This window comes from Protopterus annectens, chromosome 4.part1, assembly GCF_019279795.1.
Source record: "Protopterus annectens isolate FY-2018-M chromosome 4.part1, PAN1.0, whole genome shotgun sequence".
In the NCBI taxonomy this organism is placed as follows: Eukaryota; Metazoa; Chordata; order Ceratodontiformes; family Protopteridae; genus Protopterus; species Protopterus annectens.
Window position 1 is genome coordinate 264912753 of NC_056734.1, and position 26785 is coordinate 264939537.

At 36.7% G+C, this 26785-nt stretch overlaps 1 protein-coding gene across 2 annotated transcripts in view; it reads right to left on the minus strand.

Annotated features, from left to right (window-relative positions):
• The window catches only part of KCNMB2 (potassium calcium-activated channel subfamily M regulatory beta subunit 2), a 1871591-nt gene that overhangs the window by 794025 nt on the left and 1050781 nt on the right, over positions 1 to 26785 (minus strand). For both annotated transcript variants that reach the window (XM_044070129.1, XM_044070130.1), the window contains exon 3: positions 22779 to 22845. The gene's annotated coding sequence lies outside the window, so the exon portion shown is untranslated. The remainder of the gene's footprint in view (positions 1 to 22778; positions 22846 to 26785) is intronic.

The following is a 26785-nucleotide window of genomic DNA, read 5'->3' on the forward strand; positions in this document are numbered from 1 at the left end:
CTATCCCAAGTATAGACTGTGAAACCTACACCACCACTAGTGCACAATCATAGAGATTCATGGACCTTGTAAATATGAATGCCCTGGAACAATTAGTCACAGTACCCCATCAGGGAAATACCTTACTAATATAGGACCATCTTGCACCATCCCTTGTGTATCTTCATCCCTTTCAAGCAAGGTACCTTTAGAAATATCATTAAGACAAATTACCTACTCCTAAGAGACACATTGGCAAGCTTCAATTCCCCACCAAACCCAGTTAACTCCACTGACTATGCAGAAATATGTACTACCACACTATACCAGCATGTAAACCGCTGCATAGATGCAGCTGTAACCCATAGGAATAAGTGCAGGCAAACCCAGAAACAAACCCATATGGTGGAACCATAATATCAACAGGATTTATAACAAAAGGAAACGAATTTTGACCAAATGTAAGAAGAGTAATTCCAAGAATACTAGAGCCCTTGTCAGTGAAATAAGAAAACAACTCAGGAGCCTAATAAAATCCAACAAAGCCATGTTTGAGGCTGAAATAGCTACCCAATCCAAAGATAATCACAACACATTTTAGTTATGCTCATAATCTCAAAAGCACAACAATGCCCAAAGCTGATTTTGTACAATGTTACTGAAACTAAGGCTGAAGATATAGCTAACTAACTGGCTGATACATTTAGCTCTAACTCTACCTCTATCCCTTCAATTTGTCCATCATGATATACCTGAAACTGGCTTACCTCCTGCTATCACACAAGACTAAATCCTAAAAGTGCTATTAAAAGCTAAAAATAAGGAATCGATGGGCCCTGACAATGTCCATGGATGCATCTTAAATGAAGCATGATATAACCACACCAGTAACAGCATTGTTCAGTCCCAGCCTCCATACAGGTTTTGTTCCAAGTGAATGGAGAACAGCTGCAGTCATTCACCTACATAGAGGAGGAACTTCCGCAGACCCAGGCAATTACAGACCCATAAGTCTGACTAGCCTCATATGCAAAGCCATGGAAAGACTTATGATAGAGTTAATCAATAAAGACATAGGGAACCTCCAAACGCTAGATCCAGCTCAGTTTGGATTTGTCAAAGGAAGATCATGCCTACTGAACATGATGGATTTTTTTTAAAAAGGTCACCAAAGCAATGAATGAAGGCAAAATGGTACATACCACATACCTTCACCTGACCAAAGCTTTTGACAAAATTCTCAACTGAGCATAATAGAAAATCTAAATAAACTGTGAATAACCCCTTATGTTACCCAGTAGATTGCCAACTGCCTCAAAAATAAAATGCAGATAATCAAAATAGGGGAAGTTACCTCCACAAACAGACCAGTCACCAGTGGAGTCCTCCAAGGCTCTATGCTGAGACCTCTCCTGTTTGGCATCTACTTTTCTAAAGTAAAAGCAAATAGCAAATGGCTCTGTCTGTAAGTTTCAAGATGAATGCAACCTAGTGGCAGTCATTATATCCACAAATGACTTATCCATCCTGCAGGAAAGTTTGTCGTCTGTAAGTTTCAAGATGAATGCAACCTAGTGGCAGTCATTATATCCACAAATGACTTATCCATCCTGCAGGAAAGTTTGTCTCAAATAAATAACTGGTGTCAAAATCATGGTCTGAAACTAAATGCCAAAAAAATGCATTATTGCACTCTTTTGGAGGTCATCTACCCCAGGTAACTACCACAATTACAATACACCCCTAAGTGATGACCCGTTTATTTGGGATTTGAGAGCTTATATGGACAGTGACCCAACATATGACCAAAATGTGTCTCTTGCTGTGAGAATATCCAACTGTATTGTACTGCTGATAAACAAATGGATTGTGAGTAAATCTAGAGATGTCATTGTTCCCCTTTACTCAGCCCTCATTAGGCCAGTCATTGTGTATAATGCCACCTTTGGCATATATATGTCAAGACACATGCAACAACTGGAATACTCACAGAGATACCTTACTAAAAGTATATAAGGCCTAAACAACATGTCCTATATGGACTAACTCAAAGCTCTGTCACTGTACAAGATATCCTACACATTGCTAGGAGGTGACCTGTGTCTGGCATACAGGACATCCATCAACCCATTAGTGATGGATTTATTGTACATCACTAAGTCAAATGACATCAGAAATACTCACGTCTAGGGATCTAAACCTCTTCTGCAAAATCAACACAATGACTCGAGGGACAGGCAGATTTTGTAGAGGATACCACTACTACAGAACATACTCCCCACTCAAATAAAAGAAAGATCACCTCTGTCCATTTTCAAGTGCAACTTGGATGGCAAACAGAAAATGTACCCCAAGACTGCCCTCTATACTACTAATAGACAGATGCAGCTCCTAAATGCTTTATCCCATGCATGGGTCTCCTCAAATTATCTATGGTATGATCCCAGGTATTCCCATAGCGATAATGTATAATTATTGACAACACGATGGGTAAGGCCAATCTCTAATCAAATGGGATACATTATTTGCACTCAAAAAAATGGAAAATGTCTAGGCTTAAAATGGCCCACAAGGGCAGGTAGCCTATTACTTAACTATGAACCTAGGTTGTCAACTCAACTGGAGCACCTCCCCCGGTGTGCATTCTATGTCATGAGCATATTTTCTTTTGGATGTGCTGTTTTCATTATTTTTATTTATTTATTTTTTGAGGAAAGAAGTATCACTCTAAAAATAAATTGATAATGGATAAAGACTACTCCAAAAAGCATCGTGCCCTAGGTGATCGTGTAGTTTGTTTATGCTTATGGTTAGCCCTGATTATAGATATATGGTGGGGGTAATCTGAAATTATGTTAAGGGAAGGGTAACTTCCTAGATGGTAGGGTGGGAGGGTTAGAGACAGGTATAAAGAGAAATAGGGCTGTGAGGAATTGATTGTTATAGAGAAAATTTTGGAATGTGGAAGAGAGGATGTTAGCTTGTGAGTCAGGATTAGATAACTGGATGAGAAGAGAAGGGAAGAGAAGAGAAGAGAAGGGAAGAGAAGAGAAGGGAAGAGAAGAGAAGGGAAGAGAAGGGAAGGGAAGAGAAGGGAAGAGAAGGGAAGGGAAGAGAAGGGAAGGGAAGAGAAGAGAAGAGAAGGGAAGAGAAGAGAAGGGAAGGGAAGAGAAGAGAAGGGGAGAGAAGAGAAGGGAAGAGAAGAGAAGGGGAGAGAAGGGAAGAGAAGAGAAGAGAAGAGAAGAGAAGAGAAGAGAAGAGAAGAGAAGAGAAGAGAAGAGAAGAGAAGAGAAGGGAATAACTTAGAATGTGATATTTTGCAACTCAGATGGTGAAAAGCAAGAGTGGAGTGAAGTGGCGTGGACAAAAGATCAAATAGAGGTGAGGGGAAGTAAAAGAGTGAAACAAATTTTGAAAATATAAGGGAATCATTTAACATTTCATTTGGATTTTGTTTGAAATGTAAAAGATTCAAATAAAAGCTGGTCAGTAATAAACTGGTGGCCAATGTTCACTGGAGATGGCAGATAGGACACATAATTTTAAAGTGGAGCACTGACTACATATAAAACAGGAGGCATGGAAGAAATGTATTACTCCTACATGAGTTTCACTGAGGTAAAGTTCAACAGACTAAGAGAAACGATGTGAAATTACCTGAGTTGTTAAGAAAATTAAATACCTGGCGGGATGGGTGATATTGTCATAAGGAGATCAAGATGATGGCCCACTGTATAATACGCGTCTTAAATGGTTTCATATCTGTCACAAGTCAAGTTGTGGGATAGAAGGTAAACAATGGATAGCTGTTGTTGTAGGTATTTCCAGGAGAAGGTTGGGGATTTCAACATGCATCAATAGTGTGAAAAAGTCAAAATGTGGTATAGGATGGGGATAGTGACAGATGGTCCCTTAAAAGTGAAAATCTCTGTAGGTCTGGTGCAGAGAAGGGAGAATACCCATGTACAGAATGGAGGTAGTAGTGATGGGGGTATTTAAAGGAGAACAATTGCAGAGCAAGAGAAGGATTCTACCTCGGGTTTAATGTGAAAAATACATTAAGTACCATAGATGGGTGAAATACTTACTGGGCTTAGCAAAGGGAAAAGAGGAGTGTAAAGTGTTGGCAGATCTGCCAACAATAAGATGTAGAGCAGGACATGACAAATTAGGAGGTATACAACATGTGCCTGTAAATTATCTGGAACGAGAACTGAGGGAAGGGAAGGGTATTAAGAAGGGATTTCAAAGACCCATTGTTCATGTTACTACCTTAGTTTTGAGGATAATACAGATGACACATTTAGCACCTTTGTTGTTAGACTAGAAAGGTAAATCAAGTGTTATGAGTGAGATTCAAAAGGGAGTTTTGAATGGAAAGACTATCAATCCTTTAATCTAGAATCATAAGATTTTAGAACATAGCTAGTAGATTGGAAGCTAAGGTGTGGAGTCCATGTAAAAGAGGATGGGATAGCGTCTAGGTTTAAGTGTAAGATTAAGGAAACTAGTGAAAGAGCATTGGGTGGGGTAATTTAGACTGGGTATAATGTAACGTTTCCTGGTGGATCAATAGCAATACAGACATAGTGTTACCACACTGTCACATTACTTATAGCACATTATGTTCTTTCGGATTTACTTTTAAGAGTGAAATATTTTATGCATGTGTAGGCATGCTGGTGTACCTGCAAGGGAATGTATGTGCATGTTTTAATTTGAAAAATCTATAACAAGAAATATATGAAGGAAAACATTTAACCTCAGTTAAGTACCTAGTTCAAGATGGAATACCAGAAGTATTTATTTTGTTTGACTAGATAAACAGGAAATAAAATAACAATTAAGAACAGATATGTTGCTAGCATTCATGAGTTGATGTCTACTGTTTCTGATATGGTAATGCAAAAGCCACACAAGGCCGTACTGTTCAAAATTATAATACAAAGTATAGCATGTGTAAAAGCTACCTTAAGAAGAACTAGGGGTAGAGGGTAAGACAACAGCTTACTCTAAATTTAATAATCATGGTTAAGGAAAGTTTAAAGAAAGGGAAATACTTTGTTAAACATAGACGCTTCATAGCATAATTTCCTGTATTTAACAAGTCATTCAATACTGGGAACCCCCCCCCCCCCCCCCGGTCTCTTGCACTCTCCACATTTTTAAAAAAATTCTGTTTTCAGATTTGATGTAAACGCTATCTTGACAGGGCTTGTTATATAGCAGATCCTTTGTTTTAAGCAAAAGTTATCACATTCTGGTAAAGTATCATTTAATGAAAATAATCTAATTTCTCAAAGCTGCAATCTGGTTTATTCACCAGACTGATAGATTTTCAAAGATTTTTGTCTATTATTTTTATTAATTTCATTACAAGGTGCTCATGTCCTGAGGGAGTGTCCATCACATAAATGAAACTGTCATAGGTTTTGGTCCTAGCATGATTACAATTTATTTGTGAAGCTAGACTAGACTACATACTTGTACTCTTTTTCTTCTTGAGGGTGTCTGAAGGGCAATATTTTCTAGAGAACAGAAAAGATAATGATTAAAATTCTTATCCATATAACACTGGTGATGATGTGACACTGACATGAGAAATGAGTTTTAGCATATGAGTTTTTTTCCTTTGGCAGTTCTATGCAGGCAAATACAATGTGACATAACCCAGTGAAGGATGTGGCATTTAACTGAGAATAATACTACAACGTGAAAGCAGGATTTTTGAATTAGCCTCTTTAATACAATGCAAATAACAAACTGCATTATGTCCAGTACAGTAAGGTAGTCAGGCTGGGCGTCTTCGGCATGACACGCTAAAGCTTGTGACAACGATATTTCTGGCAGCTGGGGTTCTTTTAGTAATACACAATATGTGATGAGCTGCAAAAAACAAGTGCTTAGGAAATGGAGATGCATTATAATGATGCAGTCATTTTAAAAGTCTGAAAACTATTTGTTACGAGTAATGTATACATTTAATGAGAATGCAAGCTGTGAGATATACATCAATCGTGCTGTGGGGGTCCTGGTTACTACAGACAATGGGTAAATGACAAACATGACAAATAAGGAACTCTTTTTTTTTTTTCTCTAAATGCAGTTACTGCTATTTATTCCTCAATGCAAACATTACAATAATAGTACCACACACATGGAAATATAGCTGCTGACATTCATATATCCAACGGAAAAAACAGCACTATAAAGAGGAACCTGTTTTGTTACAGTCATTGTTCTGTCTTTGGGATTGTTCTCACTTCTAAACAGTAATGCAAAATAATACTGTTTCTTGGTGTTCGTAGATGAAAGTACAAGACATAAATAAGCATTAAAATGTATGATGCTGTGTAATACTAACATTTTCCAGAAAAGGGGGGGGGTGATGTTCACCACATAACATGTATAAAACAATCAGTTTATTTAACATCTGATAGGCAGCTTTCCCAATTTGTCATCTGTGAATATTGTGTATGCACGCAGACACACAGAGACGTTATAGAGGCTTGCACTACTAAAAGTACTCATATATACACACATTTGTGTCACTGCACTGCTCCAGTTAAATGCATTTCTTTATTAACTCTATTAGTTTTTTGATGGCAGTTCTAAATACCTGTCTGTGGCCAAATATACATGGACAGACACTCTGATTACCAACAACATACAAGTTTACTTAAGTACAGGGTGCAATCGCACACAATTATTTAATTGGTATTTTAGGAATGAACAAGTGCCAGATATGTATCTAGTAAAGGTGCAGAATTCTGCTATTGTTTGTTAGTTACTTTGCTGAGTCCTCACTAATGGCCATTTACTTTTGTTTGCATCTGCATGACCTCAACTACTGGCTTCTTTTCCTGAACTCCATTGGCCCATTCATTACATCATGTGGGGTACAGGACAGGCCCAGTCAATTCACTGTCAGGGGACAGAACCACATAGCCCCTTTGCTCCCTGATAAAAGTGAGATACATATCAACTTATTCATTCCTGGGAAGCAAGAGTCAGGAGTTAGGAATCAGGTCAGCCTGCTAAAATATGTGAACCCTCTTCCCATACCATTCTGATCTGTCCCATGATGGTCATGACTTCAACTATGTGCTTATTCCTTGGAGAACAATTGTAAAAGTTGTCCTAGCTCTGTGCTGACATATGCAACACTAAACGTCTGAGTGGTACCAGGCAGCAGGATAGCACTAATCCTCCCCCACAGATGGGTGAGCTGACAATTGTCATTCCCCCCCACCTCAGCTGTTCTAGATTCCCATGCAACTACTCAAACAAAGGTGGTCTAGGATACTGTCAAGGCTTTTCCAGCCTACACCAAAAAGAAATGCCAAAGGACAGCCAAGTACGAAATATGCTTTTGTTTGTCATAAGATCAAGAGACTCAGTTTCACAAAATTTAATGTGGGCCTGCAACCCTTCTGAATAATTACTTCTTCTTCTTTTGGCTTTTTCCCGGTTGGGGGTTGCAACAGTGGATCACCTGTCCGCTCATGATTGGCAGTGGAGTTTTACAGTGTCGAGTTGCCAGCCCGGCGCCCAACCTTCCACAGAAGGCACACACACACACACTCACACTCACACCTAGGGCCAATTTAGAGTGTCCAATCCACCTACAGCATGTCTTTGGGATGTGGGAGGAAACCGGAGCACCCGGAGGAAACCCACGCAACCACAGGGAAGACATGCAGACTCTGCACAGAAGGCACCCCAGTTGAGGATCGAACCAGAGAACCTCTTGCTGTGAGGCGGCAATGCTAACTGCTGCACCATTGTGGCCACTCCTTCTGAATAATTACTGTTAAAAGATTAAATATTTGAGATATAAATTATTTCCAAGTGAAACTAGTCTACATGACAAAACTGAATATGAAAGCTGCAAAAATATGAGAAAACAAAGTGTGGTACATGAAATATACAATATGATGCATATAAAATATAGTCTAGGTAACTTGCAGTCCAATGAGATGGTAAATCAACTGAATATATTCAGTTACATGTGAACAGATAACATAATCTGATACAATATGACACAGCTGTGCATGGCACCAAAAATATACAATTAAGTGACATGGTGGAAAAGAATATGAATTGTGTAGATTTATCCACAGCTAATGAGTTGTAATGGGGAATAACTAAAATAGTTAACAGCATAAGCTCCGCTGAAAATGGACATGTATCCAGTCGGACTATCCCAGTCAACAAACGTAAAATAAAAATGTAAATAAGGAGAGGATGAAACCCACATATCGGTGATTTTTTTAAATTAGTTACGTGAGGACATAGTTAGTAGTTTCAAAAAGGAGTAATGGTGCTTATAAACTACTTCTAGGTAAAAGTAAAAGAACTAAAAAAGGGAAGTACATAGATGTCAACATGAAGAGGACAACACCACATATAATATGGACTCACCATACCTTAAAAATATTATTTAAAAAAATGGCATATTTTCTCTTGTAATGGGGATATATGTGTTAAAACTGGAGATGCACTAAAACTGGTTTATAGAAGATGGTGGAACCTGAAAGATTTGGTAGAAGGAAAAGTGTGGAGTGGTGATAAGAACAAAATAAATGTGGTACTTTTAAATCTGACAGATATCAACAGATTCCACATGTAACTAATAGAGATACAGTGGAAATACCAGGGTTTAGGAATATTCAGATTAATGGGTATATCGTCTGTCAATCATTGGGTATTATTTACCTAGCTATGTGTAAAATGTGGCCTTCATTTTACATGGGTAAAACTATGGCCACCTTGCAAGAATGTAAGTACAAATATATACATGACATTTGTAAAAAGAATTGTACTGATGCATTGGCAAAACAGGTTGAAATTTAGTGTGAACATGCATTCTTTTCCTTTTTAATGTATTGGAAAAGGTCTTGAAGAACCCTGAAGGTGGATGTGTCCCCAGGTTTAAATGGATGAAATACATAGCATTTTAAAATACAAGGCTTTACAGACTTAAGGTGATGCATATATGTAGACTTTTGGAACATGTTTTAAGTTTATTAACACATTTATGGATGTTTTTGGTTTAAGAAGTTGAGTGAACAAAATAAGAAATGTGGTCACATTATCATGTGGGAGTTATTTTAATTATGGTAAAATTGTTCTGCTCAAGTCTTTCTTGAATGCAAGATGAAAGCACTTATGTAACAACTATTCAATATTTTCTGTGGAAATGGCTGTGTATTTCAGCATTCTTTTATTTTTTGGTCAGTGTATTGTGTGTATGCATGGAGATACAGAAAACGCAACCTGAATTCAGAACATGTAACACTTTCAGTGTATGGGCTTATTGGCTATGATTCACTGGGTACAGTGTCTCGGTCTAAACAGGGAGTATTTTTTTCCCTTGAATAAGCGACCTATACTTTCTTCCATTTTACAACAAACCTACTGCTCCATGGTCCAACTTATTCATTTTGATAGGGAATTCAATTTGCACAATGGGCAAATTTTCTAATAACAGCATTTGGGCAAATTCACAGAGACCTAGTGACCTTAGCTGTAATTTTGTTGAGTCTGATGATTGGAGAACACTTGCCTCTACACAATGATGAGACACAATGGAAAAAGAATTAATCACTGCAATCACTTCTGTCAAATTCTGTTGGCTTAACCACAGTGCTTTGAAATATTTGTACTTAATTTTGTAGCTACTTGCCTATTAATGGACCAGTCTTTAAAGAACTGAAGGGAGGACTTTTGTATTGCATCTGTGTTACATCTATTAAAGTTAATGCCCTGTTTGTGTATTTCCAAAGAGTTCTTTTCCATCCTCATTATTTTAAGTTTATATATATATATATATATATATATATATATATATATATATATGGTTCTACCTGACATAGTCGAAACCACACAACACCGACAACGACATCACCGACACCACATAATCGACAGTCCATTAACACGAAACCTCACATACCCGACAACGAAATAACCGACGGTACACAAACACGAAACCCCATACACTGCACACACCACAATAACAACAATTAAAAACAAAACACATCCCCATTCCACAAACCACACACACAACACAAGCACACCAAAATCCTTACAAACCCACACTAAACCTTACCCTAACCCTAAGGTCCGTCACTATCGCATTACCTAACCCGCTCCTAACCCTAACTCACTTAACCCACCCTATCGCTCCCTAACCCTAACTCACTTAACCCACCCCTATCGCTCCCTAACCCTAACTCACTTAACCCACCCCTATCGCTCCCTAACCCTAACTCACTTAACCCACCCCTATCCCCACAGACCGTCAATATCCACACTTACCTGACTCGCACCCTAACGTCCGTCACTACCGCATACTCACACAGCCTTTTCCCATGTCGGCATCCTCGGCGTCGGTGTTGTCATCCGTCGTGTCGGTCTTCTGCATTGTCGATGTTCTGGAGCTCCGGATTCCGTTGTCGGTCTTCTGCGCTGTCGACGAAGTCAGGTAGAACCATTTAAATACATAGTAATAGTTTTGCATGACATTAGAGGGGGACCTGAGGGCTTGAAGTTGGAAGAACTGGAGTTATTTTGGCAAATAAAATTAAATGCTTATAGATATCCTGGATTAAATGACTCCTGTTCAATTAAGTGCTTGTTGAAGCTTTAAAGCTTGGCTGACAACTGTTCAATTAAGTGTTTGTTAAAGCTTGGCAAGGTAGACCTGAAAGTATTCTAATTATACTGGTATTTTTTCATGAATCACTATGAAAATTTTTAAAGTGATTAAATAGTATGCTTTACTTAGTTAATGTATATAGTTTAATAATTTTTCAGCACACTTGATTTTAATTATGTGATATATTTAGCTGTAAATGCTAAAAGTGTAGGTTTTAATATATTTTCTTGCAAGTTGGATGAACTTGGTGAGCGGGTATCATGATGTAACTAATTAATTATTCACCACCTTTCTTCCTGATTGTATGTGTGTATCATGTGATATTATGAAATGGTTTAAAGGAATGTCTTTTAGATGTTGGTTGTATCTGAAGAAGTTTGAACTTAGTTTTAAACGAAAAGCGCTTAATATTAAATATTTTTGACAGCTTCGTACTACTGTCCCCTTGAGTCTTTTGTTTGTTTTATTGACTATAAACTATGTCGGCACCAATTCCACTGTATAGTTTATACATCATTGGAAGGCATATTATTGGTGTATAGTTTTTAGGATAGCTTGCAGATTTGCTTTTAAGTAGGAGTATTGCTTTACTGTTGTTAACCAGCTTGGTGTCTGTTCAGGGTGTGCATATATATATATATGGTTCTACCTGACTTCGTCGACAGCGCAGAAGACCGACAACGGAATCCGGAGCTCCAGAACATCGACAATGCAGAAGACCAACACGACGGATGACAACACCGACGCCGAGGATGCCGACATGGGAAAAGGCTGTGTGAGTATGCGGTAGTGACGGACGTTAGGGTGCGAGTCAGGTAAGTGTGGATATTGACGGTCTGTGGGGATAGGGGTGGGTTAAGTGAGTTAGGGTTAGGGAGCGATAAGGGTGGGTTAAGTGAGTTAGGGTTAGGGAGCGATAGGGGTGGGTTAAGTGAGTTAGGGTTAGGGAGGCGATAGGGGTGGGTTAAGTGAGTTAGGGTTAGGGAGCGGGTTAGGCATGCGTGCGATAGTGACGGACCTTAGGGTTAGGGTAAGGTTTAGTGTGGGTTTGTAAGGATTTTGGTGTGCTTGTGTTGTGTGTGTGGTTTGTGGAATGGGGATGTGTTTTGTTTTTAATTGTTGTTATTGTGGTGTGTGCAATGTATGGGGTTTCGTGTTTGTGTACCGTCGGTTATTTCGTTGTCGGGTATGTGAGGTTTCGTGTTAATGGACTGTCGATTATGTGGTGTCGGTGATGTCGTTGTCGGTGTTGTGTGGTTTCGACTATGTCAGGTAGAACCATATATATATATATATGTGTGTGTGTGTGTGTGTGTGTGTGTGTGTGTGTGTGTGTGTGTGTGTGTGTGTGTGTGTGTGTGTGTGTGTGTGTGTGTGTGTGTGTGTATGTGTATTTCATACCAAATATTAACAGGTTAGAGAAAAAAGGCACTTTCCAGATTATATATGAGTGATCCAATAGTTAAAAAGAATGACACAATTCTACTGACTTTCCTAGCTTTGCTTTCTTTTCTTTTCTTTTTTCTTTTTCTTTTCTTTAATTATTATTGGCGCTCCTCACAGCTGACCATCAGCTCAATCCAGAACTCCCTCCTTGTTCACCAGGTCTACCAAACCTGAAATAAAATTGAACAGTTTTGTTTTCTGTTATAGTTACGCTGTTAAATGATCTGGTACAGTGTATGCAACTGAAGGTTTATCTTCTCAGAGAGTGCCCACATAATTAAATATGGGTTTAAGAAGTGTCACTCTCATGCAGTTTCTTTGATTATGTACTCAGTAACAGCATTTATTGATTTAGTCTTCTTAAAGTACTTGCCTGTTACTATTTGGTTTATGAGTGTGTCAGAATAAACTATATAACAGCTTTTAAAGCTGTTTTCCCTTCTGCTACTTTTCTTTGCCTTACAGGTTTCAATGAAGGAAATTGCTGTATACATATTCAAATTTAACCCTTAGTAAATTCAAAGCTCAGTACTTTAAAACCAAGCCAACAGCAACTAATGAAAGAATATTGGTTTTCAGTGGACCAAAAGCGCCATAAAACTCCTAAAACTGAATAACTCAAGTAACCACTGAAGTCAGAAAAATACACACCATGCAAACAACATCAGTGACAGAGAATAAGATAAGACAACACCTAATAAAAATGAGTATTAATACCTGCTATTCCAGGCCCATTTACTGAATCCATGAGTTATCCTGAAAGGCATACCATCAGGATGCGTATTATCCAAAATTTTTCTCATATCCACTGAGGCTAAAGGTCAGCATGTGCATGCTGCATCTTAATAAATTAGGAGGTGGTATTATCATGTTATAGTACAGGACGTTTCATGGAAACCAGATGGGGTTGCCCTGTTAACTAAGTTATAGTAGAGGCCACCACAATGTCGTCACACATAAAGGATAATGATACAAATGAAACCAAAGTGTTTTATTCGAAGCAGAATGTATATACATGATTCTTTAATTGACATTATTTTGAAACTTATGACACCAGGCCTTTCATGGAGCTTGAGATGATGCTGTTACAACAATCCCTCCCACATAATGAGAACTTTTATAGGACTACTGGCATCCTCAGGCTCCTTAGAATAGGAGAAAAAGGGAATGAAAAAAATGTAGCTTCTATACAATGATGGATCCTCTCTGAGAAGGTTCCAGAAAAGTATAAGCCCCTAAGCAAAGGACTGACTAGCATACAAATAATTCTCAAGACCAGATAAGGCTAGTTCTGAAGGTACTGGAACAAAAGCAGCAAGACATTGCTGCTTGCCCAACCTCAGTAATGAATATACAGAAAAAAAACAATAGAGAACAAGCAGAAATGTGCACTTATCTCCCAATTTACTACAGAAATCTAAATAGGGATATTCCCTTCAAATGTTCGAAACAGGCAGCAGTGCTTTCACAAATACACTTGTCTGAATTTAACAAATGTAGTTTTTAATGTCCACAGGATCTCCAAAACTTTACTGATACTGCAGTTATCTGCCTGCAGAGACCTAAAACTATCTTTCTTTATATTAGAAAGGCTTTGTAAGATGTACCACTTCAGCAAAACCGATGACCGAGATGCCCAAACTCAGAGGGTGATACCTGCAAACCCATACTTGCAAAGTACCCAAAACTGGAAAAAAGCATGGTAGAATTTACTAGAGGCCTATAGAATAGTACAGAGATCCAATATAATGATGAATACATCTGTAAAGGACTGGGTTAATTCATTACCCAAAGAAATCACACAAATTTAAATCTCCAATAATTATGAAATATAACTACGATACGTATATGCATGCTTACATTGGTAGATCATGTAAGTAATGTCAATCACTAGTCCTCTTAATGCTTTACTCAGTGATGTGTAGCTTTCACCACAATGTCTCCATAATGTAGGTACATAGGGTACAACACTTTCGTGTCTGTCTACAGTACATACTGTATTTTCATGCTTGCTCATTGCTTCACAACATGCCACATTATATTCTTAACAGATGTGTCAGGGAACAGTGGTCATTTACACATACTTTTGCATCCTGACATTGTTTGCTGTTGAGTGATGCACTCACCCCATGATGGCCAATGCATTGTATTCTGTGCTGGTGTTTTACCGATGTTATCCACTAGGACTCACTTTGTTCTTATTCACAGCTGCTCCCTATAAATAATGAATTTCGAGTTATATGTGCATTAGGCTCACAAATCATGCATGTGGAGCAACATAGCTTGCAGTGGCAGCATAATGAATGGGTCCACTGCTGTCAGGGGCCACTGCTGACACGAAAGAATCACTTTGTGGTTGCACTGGTACAGTGTGCAGGTGTTCAAGGGAAGACAGTGGCAAGGACAGTGTACCATGGCATCTTTGACTTAATGTTCTATGTCATTTATATCATACTTGCTATGTGTCATGTGGCATGTCTCATGTGGATGCAGCGCATTGCAATACTCTTCTTTACACAGTGGGTTCATGCATTGGGCACAGGACACTCTTAACAGGACTGACAACAAAGCCTGATACAAACCATAGAGTATTATGATTGGGTCCCCAACTCTAACTTGCTTATTATGTGTGAATCTATACATCATATCAAGCATTAATGACTGATTACTTTATTATAGTTGTTGTAGTGCATGGGACTTTATTTGCCAGTTACAGAAAAAAAATGAAGGATTACAAAATGTTTTACTGGCTTTGACAGCCTGTAAAGTATTTAACACTGCCAAACAGACAGTAGCATACCTCTCAGCTTCTTTGTTTAAGAATTCGCAACAAATGCTTCCGTACTTGGGTGAGGATCAAAATCGGGGACTTTTTTAAATACTGTTCTTATTCACCTAAAAAGTTGGTAGAACAGCAGGTTTAGCATCAATATTTATTTTCTGCACAATAATAAGTATTCAAATGTAATGTCAGACTACAGTTCCCAATAATTCACCAGAAAATCATTAACTTAGGAGGGACAGCAGAAAATATGAGGTAAACTCCGAGACACAAGCCTTACTCACTGCCTGCATCCTTCCATAACTTTTGGCATGTACATTGATGACTGAGCTAGGTCTACAGCTACCAGGAACTTCCCTTTATTTCTTATCTTTGCGAAGTACACTGACTACTGTGTCTACTGATCTATGCAGTACAGGGTACAGAGTTTATCAATGTATTTTTAACTGGGGTGAAAATCAGCAATCATATTTTGTTGAATCAGTTCCGTGTTATGACCGGTAATGTTATAAGCAGATCCCGGAACTTAAGGGAATAGCAAAGCTTCCCTTTATTCCCAATTTGCACAGTCTGAAAGTTAGTATATTAAGAGTTTTGGGAGGGCTACAGGTGGCAGTAGTGGGGAGGTCCCCCAGAAAAAAGAATGTTTTCTATTATTATTAAGTCCATGTAGTTTGTTGTCAACTATTTCTTGGGTATAAACAATGAGATGTGTCTCACTTTGATTAGTTACTATAAAAAGGGAGGTTTGATGCCAAGAGTATAGCACAATTTAAATCCCTGTGCAAGTCACCTAGAAACTGTGCACCCACTTTTTTTCAGTCATCAACCTCTTTACTAACTTGGCCACCCTCAAAAATTTCCCAGGACCTTATATAATAAGTCTGTCCCCTCCTCACAAAGACTTCAATAAAACTTCACACCACAATCATAACCAATAACACTTGTCTGTGAAATTGTATTTCTCTACTTTATTCACTCTCACTGACTACTTGTGCCCCTTGTCCTTTAATCTGTAAACCACGTTCAGTATCTTTGTCTCCCTTGGCACAAAAAATCATCCCCATTCATAAATATCTCCACTTCAGCTCTTCTCATGTCTTTTTCTTTCAGTCTATCCCTTAAAGACTGTAAACATAATAATAATGTTATAGCATTATGATCTACAGAGTGACAAAAAAATGAAAATGTATGCGTTTTGTGTACATCTGCTTTATAAAGAAGGCTCAGGGCTGCAAACAAAGTTCTTCAGTATTACCATTCATTTTTTATCTTGACATAATAGTTAATATAGGACCATCAAGCCAGTTCTTAAAGGTCATTCTAATAATTCAAATCCTAATTTAGACAGTAGGTATAAAAATGCTTAAGATTCTTTTATATTGCAAATTTGATTGCTATTTAGCTAGAAAATACATCCCATATTAAGTTGAAAGGGATATGTATATGTCATAAGTAAAAAAAAAAATATATATATATATATATATATATATATTTTTTTTTTTTTTTTTTCATGTGTCACTCATTAAAGTGTCACTGTTTTAATATCAGTTACTGTAAATTTTAACACTGCTGTTAAAGCAACACTAGTACATAGAGTTGATATGATACCTTTTACCAGAAGTAAATGAGTCTGAAATAATTTTTGGAACAGATGCATTATTAACACTGGATAGAGCATTTTATTACATAGATGTAATGCATATATCATACTGCCTGCACTTCAAAATTAGAAAAAAGGAAGGCTTGTTATGCAATGTTCTGAAGTCAAAGAAGTGCATAATAAATTTTGCTCTGCACAGTTTTCTTGGCTGTAATGATACACAGAAACACAGACACAGGTGCACATACACAGACACATACACACAGGCACACCAAAGTGCTTAGCAGCTTTTAAAGTTGTAATTTAGATCCACAAATAGCTCATGACTGCTGTCTTTGTGACAGTGCTATGTATTTCATAGTGCAGACTGTATTACTTCACTTTTTTTCTGCTGTCAGTAGCACTGCATCATAGCCACTGAAGCTCCATGCACTACAATGAGCTATAGTCAAGTTTCTCCAAACATAACCAACTTGTTCAGTGTTCTAGGCGTGGATGCCAATGTCTCTCTACTTCTGAGGTAAACTTTTAACAACTCTGAACACATGCAAATGAGGACTGTGACTGAGCTTCTGAGCATAATGAGCATGCTGTTCATTTCAGACACAGGTCTTAAGAAAGTAACATTGAGAATGGAACAAAGTAAAGCTTAAAAGCTGAATTTTGACATTAATTTTGAGAACATATAACTAACAGGTTACAGTCAAAAAGAAGGATTAGTATAAGGAATTTTTGTTGTATAATTATTAGAAAATAAGCAGAATGTTACGTGTTTTACAGCTTTCAAAAACACTTAAAGCTGCCATACAGACAGTGCCAAAAGCTAAGTATACTTCTTGTAGACTAACAGCTTTGATACTTGATAAGTACTATAATCTGCCTTTCTGAGTGGCACAGAGAAGTGTTTTATAGCTTTGAAAATCTGTTGTAGCTTCTCATTGGTGTTTTCTGATGCCCGTCAGTGACTGCTGTTATGCTTTTATGAGATATTAGAGCTTAGCATTGTTTTGACATCAGAGATGCTCATAACAAATATGTCTTTTTTTCCTGATCTAAGGGCATAATCAATGCACGCCATATACTGCAAATTGGTTAAGATTAGAAATCCAATCATTATTCAAAATGTTATTAATGATGGATATTTTTCTTTATGATATACCTGTCACAGAAGGGGGTTTACATATCTTCCAGTGAAAGTCAAAAAGTGAGTTCACTAGTGATGAATATAAATTTATTGAATAAAATAAAATCTCCACAGTAGTATAGCACTTTCATCCTGTGCAAATTAAAAAGACTTCTTCAGAACTAACATGTATGCATTTATCACTTCCTTAAATAACCTTTTAAAAAGTAAAAAGTGAATAAATATGGTGACCTTAAAGGTTGAAAACATATAAAACATGTAACACAGTTCCTAATGATAATCAAAAAAGAACCTATCTAAAAAAAACTTGCTCTTCAAATGAATAAATGTCAGAAATCTAAAAAATAGCATTTTCCATCCATTGTAGCAGCAAATTGTGTACAATAATCTAGAAACATATACAAGCTGTATTAAATAATAATCAGTTGAAGCCCATCTTGAATGTTATGTGTAAGCATACTATAAAATATGCAATGTGTACACAAATATTAAATGCACCAATTGTGTTGGTTAACTCAATGTATTAATAAATAAATAAAAAATGATGATAGACTAATAGTTTCATAATACTAACATTGACAATCACTGCCCACATTAAACTAGTATAATCACAATTTAGCTGCACGCATATTGAGACCAGGAGCTACAGATCAGCAGTAGCTACATTCAGCCCAAATTGCCACAACAATTTTTTTGTATTCAAGCTTCTCCTTCCATGCTCTGCCCCTGGAATCTGGAATAATTATTTTCAAAATAGAAAAAAAAACTTTCTGTACCCTTTGCATGCCTCAAAATGTTTGCATAATGCATGCTTGGGATTCTTTTTAGAAATATTACAGCAATGTTTATATACACTTTTGTGAAGCATTCTCTCAATTTTACCAAGATAAAATCATGGGTATGTAGATCAATTAAATAGAAACAAGCCCTTTGTTATGGCAGTTTCCATACTCTCCTTTAATATTACTACACATTACGTTTTCCAAACTTAATACATTTATTGTAAATATCTATACTTATTATAGTACTTATTATACAGCAGGAAATTCTTATTATAACATTTGTTAATGTCTGTTATGTACTTCACAGATAAAGATTCTAGTTGTCTACTGATGTACTATGTTCCTCATCTGTAAATATGTTGTAAGTAATTGCTATGCTATATTGTTAATAATCCAATGTAACTATTGCCTGTTTATTTTAACTGTGGAGCTTTTCTGCCCGGGCCTCTGCTGAAAATGGACCTACGTCCAGTCGGACACTCCCGGTCAACAAATGTAAATAAATAAAATACAATAAAAATAAATGTATGAACACTGATTGCAAGAAACACAGTTCTGTGTTCCCCTCTTAAGTATTACCTTACATTCTCTACCCACTTTATTCATTTCTAACATGTGTTTAATGTTCTGGGTGATTCTAAAGACAAAACATGGATTCTCCTCCTTCTGCAACCTGTTGTAACTTCCCTGAAAATTACCCAAACCATTACAGTGACTGGCTAATTGATTATTCTAGCAAATAACTTTAACTCTAAAACACAGTCCACTACATCAAAATCCTTACTTGGGAGAAATGCAAACCCTTCTCAAATACAGAGAAGTTGTAGGGGGTTGGGTTAAAACAAAATGAGGTCACAATTATCAATCCCATCTTAAGGTCCAGTACAGACAAATCACTTGAAATAGCAGTGGTTATTCAATGCAAATGAGGTAGTAAGATGGTTAAGGTCATAATTAATGAAAATTGGATTATTTTTAGGATTATTGATTGTATTTCATTATTGTTGGGAAGAATGCATCATTCTGTATACCAACTACATTGTTCCACTACAGTTGAAAAAGGCAACCTCCATAACAGTGCACTACCAGCTTCAGCAATGCATCAGAGTGTAGTTAAATGAACTACAAGATTCATCTTTCAAATGGTCAATTATCACAAGCCTCAACAAAGTGGAAGTATGCCCACGGAGAGGATTACAAAATGCACTAGTGGGTATTGTAGCATACATTCCAGCATTAATAATTGAGTAGTTGTAGGAAAAGGGATGGTGTAATCTGAAAACTTGAGCAGGCTATACTGAAATCAGTCTTAGTCTTACAGAAGTTACAACCTCTGTGTTGTAGTAATATTTTGCAAAAACAAAACAGCATTTGAATTTTTCTTTTCAGTGCAAAAATATGTAGCATATGTAATCTGCTCCACAGCCAGAAAAACACAGATTTTTATGACGTATCTAGTATCTTTACTTTATCTGATATTGGTATAGTTAACTACATTATTACTCATTCCCTGATTTTAAAATGTTGCGAGTGTGACTCAAACTGTATTCTGCACTGGGAACGCTGTATCCTTAAAAGGAACAGAAGTTACTTGCTTAGCCTAGATTCTTCATCTTCCTAGAGGGTTTCTAATTACTAGAGTTAAGAGTAGAGCCTGCCATTTATTAGTGCATATTTTATCATCCTCAGTGGCAAGTCAAAAATAATGAAATAATGTATGGCCTTAATTGTAGTGATCTTGAATTCATTTTAGGATTGCTATCCTCAGGTGCATTTTATATGTACCCACGAAAAGTATATCGTTCATAACAACTGAGCCAACACACACAGACCCACAGAAACACAAACACACACACACACACAAATAAAAATAAATTAGGCAAATAGAATTAAAATGAGATGGGTTTAAAGGGTAAAATGAGCCTAGCTTTCATGCAAAAATTTCATCAGGTTGAGCTCACATAAAACTATGTATAAATAGACTCTGTATATCTACACTAATACAACAGTTTAAAAAGTAATAATAATATGTGCTTGCTTAATTATTTACCTGCAAGTATACAATGCAAACCTTTTCTTTGAATACAAAGTGTAATATGACAGTAAAAGACCTTACCCAAACTTTTTTCTACCACTAAACTGATTAGGCTACTAGATCTAAGGCACATTTTAACTATTTTAAGTTACTGAAAACCATCTGTATGATCACAGTCTTTACGTAGAACATGATTTTAAAGTTTCAAATTCAAAAATTTGAAAATATTCAAATACAACATGCATTCAATATGCGGATGACTCCACTTTAGTATGCTTTGACACTTCACCTACAGAGTTGCAGATTCTATCCCAAAATACTTTTAACACAGTTGAAAACTGGCTCCTTAACCATTGTCTCATGTTAAATCCTAATAAAACTAAACTGCTGCTTTTCTCCCCCACTCGCAGGTCTAACCCTACGACCTTTACATTAAAATCCAACAACAGCGCCATTATTTCCCCAGATTCCTCAACCAAACTCTTAGGAGTTATAATAGATAATAACCTTAAGTTTGATCTGCATATCAATAAAACTATTAAAACAGTTAATAAAAAACTTGGCTCACTATATAGGATCAAGCCCTTCCTAACGCCATTAGCTAGAACTGTAATTGCTCATACACATCTACTCTTCACCCTCCTCTGTGCTTCCCCTCTATTTACAAACCTCAGCAAAACTGACCTTAATAAACTTTCTAGCAGCTACAATCACATTGCTAGATTTGCTACCAATGCAGCCTACAGAACTCATCACTGTCATAACCTAAATCTACTAGAATGGCTTGAACTGCCTAACCTACTTCAGGTTAACCAACTAATAGTGGCACACAAGATCCTCTACCAACCAGATAATACACCCGTACTTAAAAACCTCATCACCCCCTACAGTAACCTTAGTGCACTTCGTTCATCTGAAAGACTACTAGTTCAAACTCTCAAATCCAACAACACAGACGGAGAATCTCCATTTGCTAACTCTGTTGGCAAACCTTGGAATTCTCTTCCTGCTAATCTTACATCTGAACTCTCTCTACCTCAGTTCAAGAAAAGTCTGATTCACTACTTTAAAAATGATGGCTATGTCCTTGTCCTAATCCAGACTAACTCTAACCATCACTCATGTGCACATGGAGGACTTCTGCCTACACTTTGTTTCTTAACTTATATATCCTATGATCTCCTTGGATCTACTACCAGGTTAGTCTACTAGGCATTCAATACCCTATCATTCTTAAAAAGACTGTCTAGAATTTTCCATCTGAGTAAAAATGTAATAATTTATTTGTGTATATCTGTTTGTTGTGTTTGTTTACATCTGTGTACAAATCTTTTTATTTGTTTATTTTGTGTTTTAAACTGTAAAAATGTAACAGTTTGTTGAATGTGTTTTTTGGAGCTTTTCTCTCCGGGCCTCCATTGAAAATGAACATGTATCCAGTCAAATTATCCTAGTAAACAAATGTAAAACAAATAAATAAATAATAAATAAAGTGCATTCTTTTCACCTTTATTTTAGCTATCATAAACATGTCCACATTTTAAACATTGTGTATTATTAATATAAAGTTGCACAAGAAGTCATATAACATTCTCCCTATTATAGCCTACATGAAAATTATGATACACTACAGCTGACATCCATCCTTTCATAAATTCATCCATCCATTCACAAACCCTTTTTACTATTTTGTATATCAACAGTGACCAAATGTAGCACAATTAAATCACTTCTTTTTAACTTTAATAAAGCAATGCTTTCTCTTCTAAACATACCGTCTCTGTAAAATATATGTAAAGCACTATAGACATTTACAAAAGAGCAAAATATGTCTGCAAGTAAACAGTATGACAATATCTCAAAATAACAAAGGATAATAACATGGGGTATGCTGAAAAGAATGGAATATACAACTGTACAGAGAACAATAGCTAGGAAGACTGTGATGTTTTAAACAGTGATGATGCAGCAGAACAATCCTAATAAAAGGCTAGCATTTATATACTCACAAAACTAGTAATTTAATACACTACCAAAATATTTGTAATGATTTATTAGAAAACAGAAAACTCATTAAGATATTTTGGAAATTAGGTGAAGCGTTAACTGATTTGCTTAATATTTGCAAGTAGTTTCTAAATTTGCTGCATGATATTTAATCCTGGAAGAAATGATCACCACTAAAATTAAGTTTGGTTCAGGAATACCCTTGAATTTGATTTTATTTTAACAAGCATACCATGATTTGACTTTTAAATGCTAAGATAATTTGTTTTCCATTTGTTTCAAGTTAAAATACATAGTTTATTTAGATATTTGAATCACAGAATAAAATTATGTTACTCACAAGCTGTATTTCACATAGTTCTCATCTGCATGTCCTGGACTTTTATCTTCTTTTCACTGCTGTCTGTCTGTAAAAAGGACAATCAATTAGTGCTTGAAAATTTACAATTCACTTATTCAAAACAGCTGCACTTCTTTCAAATATGGACAAACATAATGCGCATTTTATAGGTAAAATACATAGTTTATAGACGGAGTGCTTTTTTGGAATTCTGTCTGTCCTATTAATCATCTATTCCATTAAAACACAGTACTGGTAATAACTCAAGAAAAGTTGTACTGCATTACTTATTTTAAATAACAAAAATATTTCAGATTAACCTTATTTGTCTGACTGTATTTCACTGTTAGACAATGTAGGATAGTTTCAAGTCATCTTTTTACATCATGGGAAGTGAGAAATGGCATGGTTTTTCCATAAGCAATTACAAGATTTCCCACGCAAGACTTAAACCAGACATTTTCTAATTGTATTAGATCTGTGTGTGCATACGTTTATATGTATGCATATACATATTCTTACACACATACATGGGGGGAGGAGAGGGGCACAGAGAAATACCTTTGTTTTAGTAAGTATTTCAGTATTGTTATAAAACTGCAATTGTATATGAGGACTAGTAATAAACTCTTTCAGTTTTAAATGAATACCAGAGGTATTAGTTGTATTTTCTATGTACAGAATCCTTCAAATGAATGAAAATGTGGAGCTCATGGACTATCTTATATTATTAACACAGACTGCACATTTCTAAGAGGAGTACAAAGCATACACCACATATTTAGGTAATCCTTGCTACTGCATGAGCTGAAAACCTGACAAGTACCACATATGCTCCCACATTTGTGATATTGTATAAATCCACAGAAAATTGTTAAAATTATGGTGAGATTTGCCAAGACTCAGATGCAAACTACATGAAAAGACCCTCATTAATGAGGTCACTTAAGTCATGAATACTGATTTAGTAAGACTGTTAAAACTACTCTGCAGTCAGCTGTGTTAAAACAGAGAGATAAAGTCCTGACTATAACCTAGGCAACATCAGCTAATATACTTGATGAAACTAGCAGAGAGAGAGAAAATGAAATGAGGAAATGTTGACTGCTTGTCTCTCTTGGGGGATGGGAATTGCTAAGTAGAGTATACATATGAGGTACAAGCACAAAGCAAGATTTTCAAGTGTAGACCAGAGAAGCTGCCACTTTTGCCTCACTTTGAGCATTTCTCCTGCTGGCTTATCACCCCTTGCTGAGATAATGGACAATCTAGCACCAATTCCCACTGCATGTTCTGCTTATGGAAAAGTTAGTTAAGTGTGCAGGGAAAGTGGGGATTAGGGTTGGTCACTCTTTTGGCACTGAAGCTGGTCCCTAACCCTCCACTGGACTCTCACTAGAGGGAGAATAAATTGGATAATTATGCTCCCTGGGCAGATACAATGGGTTATGTGTCTCTTCCTTGGCCAGGGTACCTGGCAGTCACCCCAATGAAACAAAGGGGTCAACTGGGCTGAGGGAAAGGCTTTATTGGGAAGGTTTAGTTGAGTTAAGAAAAGGTTGGAGTATACCTTGTAACACCTAAGAACTGCTGCAGCACACAATCTATCATTTTATCATCAGTGAATCTTTACTGTTTTGTCCTAAATATACTTTTAGGTGTGTCAAAACACTATGGATTGAAGGGTCGATATTATAAATTCAAAGTTTCAAAACTTCGAACTTCATATGTTCGGCAACATATGAGTGAAGTTTGAAATATCGAAAATATAATAAAATATTTTTAAAAATTACCTCAATGCTCTGAGCAGGGGGACAAGCCCCCCTGCACCCCCACACCCCCTACTTAAATATACCAATTCTGAGATTGCACTTCTGTGTAGAAAAGTGAAATGTTCCCATTCTACACCATATGGAGCCATTGCTTTTCACCTTTGAACTTTTTAAAGTTCGATCATATGGTGCCGACCGTATGACATTCGAACATTAAAAAATTCAAATAATTATTAGGGACCCGGATTGAATACATAGCATGTGTCCTAATCAAGGCATCCTATGGTCTACAGCAACATAATTAAATTAGAGTTACATATGATACTGTTTCTCACAAACAACTGGAGACTATAAGAATTTATCAAAGATGGAATATTTTTCTTTTTCACCAAAAGTGAATATTTCTTTAAAGGGTGTCTTTGGATTTTGTCACCACTTTGGCATTCATTTCACAGGAATCTCTTCTTCTTGTTGAAACATTTTTAAGTCTTATTAAATTTCAGTAATATTAAAGTTACATTAACCACTTACTTACTTGCATTAAGAGCTCCATCATCATGCTAAGTAGAACTCTATGTCCCTTTTGAATAATAGAAAGACCAAGCAACATAGCAGTATCCATTGTTATTTACAGTGCTGATATAGATCTCAAGATAGCAGAGAGGGGAAAGAAATATGAGCAAGGTCATTCTATGTCTTTGATAGACAAAGGCTACGTTTTATTAAGATAAAAGAAAGTAAACAAAAATGTAAGGGAGGCACATGAAAAATAAAAATAAAGTAAAATTGGAAAAGTGAGGTAAGCTGGACCCAAGAATTACAGACAGATTGGGTAATATAGTTCAATATTCACAAAAGAGGTTTAATGATTCTATTTTATAGGTCCATATGTAAGTACTAGGCTAGCTGCCCTAGCAGGTCATTTTAAGACTAGCTGACCAAGACTTCCCTTTTAGAGCTTAAATTGACCTATCTTAGTTGATGTTAGATTGACCTTATCCATCCCCAGTGGTGGATAATTATTTAGTAACCATAGTGAGAATAACTGGGATTATACCACAGATAATTTGTGCATACCCATGCATGGAATAAAACATTTAGGAGCTGCCTCTGTCCATTAGTAGTACAGGAGGCAGTCCTGTGGTAAATATTCTATTATTCAACCTTCTTCATTTAAGATTTTCTCAATTAACTTTTAAAGTTGAAAGTGATAAAATGTTGGGGCTCTTTTGGATTCCTAGGTTCAGATGTTCATAGGAATATACTATGCTAATGACCACATGGGTCTTTACAAGCCTAGCCAAGCTTCCTAAATGTATCCAGCATTTTTTTTTGCTACCTTAGAGGTTATTTTTAGGGGCATATTTTAATGGTTATATATAAGCATTTATAGGCTACCTCTGTCCAATAGTGGCATAGGTGCCAGTGCCAGACTAGGGGTGAATTTCAAATTTCCTGTCCACTGGTCCAATTTACACTTGAATATGGTTAGACACGAGCAGTGGTTCACTTGGATGGGAAGACTTTTCCTGAGAAGGAAAATTCTCTGTGACATATATTTGTCCCTCCAACAAGTCTTGTTTCTGTTGCAGGCAACGTTTAAGTCTGGATTTGATAGTTTTGATGCCATATGTTTTGTGGATGTGCAAAAGGTCCATCAGAGCAGAATCCCAAGGATACCATGTATGCCAGGCACAGATCGCCTCTCAACATTCTGAAGGAGACAGACTATAGGGACAGAGCTTTGAGGCAATCCTCATTAGAGCTGTGAGGCAATCCTCATAAGACATGTTGTTTATTTCCTGTATTCATTTTTGTGATGAACCTCTGTGGATGTTCCAGTTGTTGCATGTGCCTGGTCAGGTACATACCAAAGGGGGCATTGTATTCAATGATGGGTCTAATGATGGTTGAAAACAATGGAACAATGATTTCCTTGGACCTGGATGCCATTTGGAACCTGGTCTCTAGTGATTATTGAGCGGGGTATGTTTTGTATTTCTTGAGGGGTGATCAGAGGGGATAAGGGGGTAAAACTGGAGCTGAATTTGTTAACCAGTAGATTTGCTATGTCTTCCAGCTCCATGTAGGTGGCTCCATTTATTATTAGTTCTGTACATTGTTGTACACTGCCTATGAGGTTGCGGATATAGCTAAATAAAATCTTAGAGCTGTCCTTGGCCTAGGAGTCTATTCTTACCACAGACATGACTTTGGTAGAATTAAAATAATATA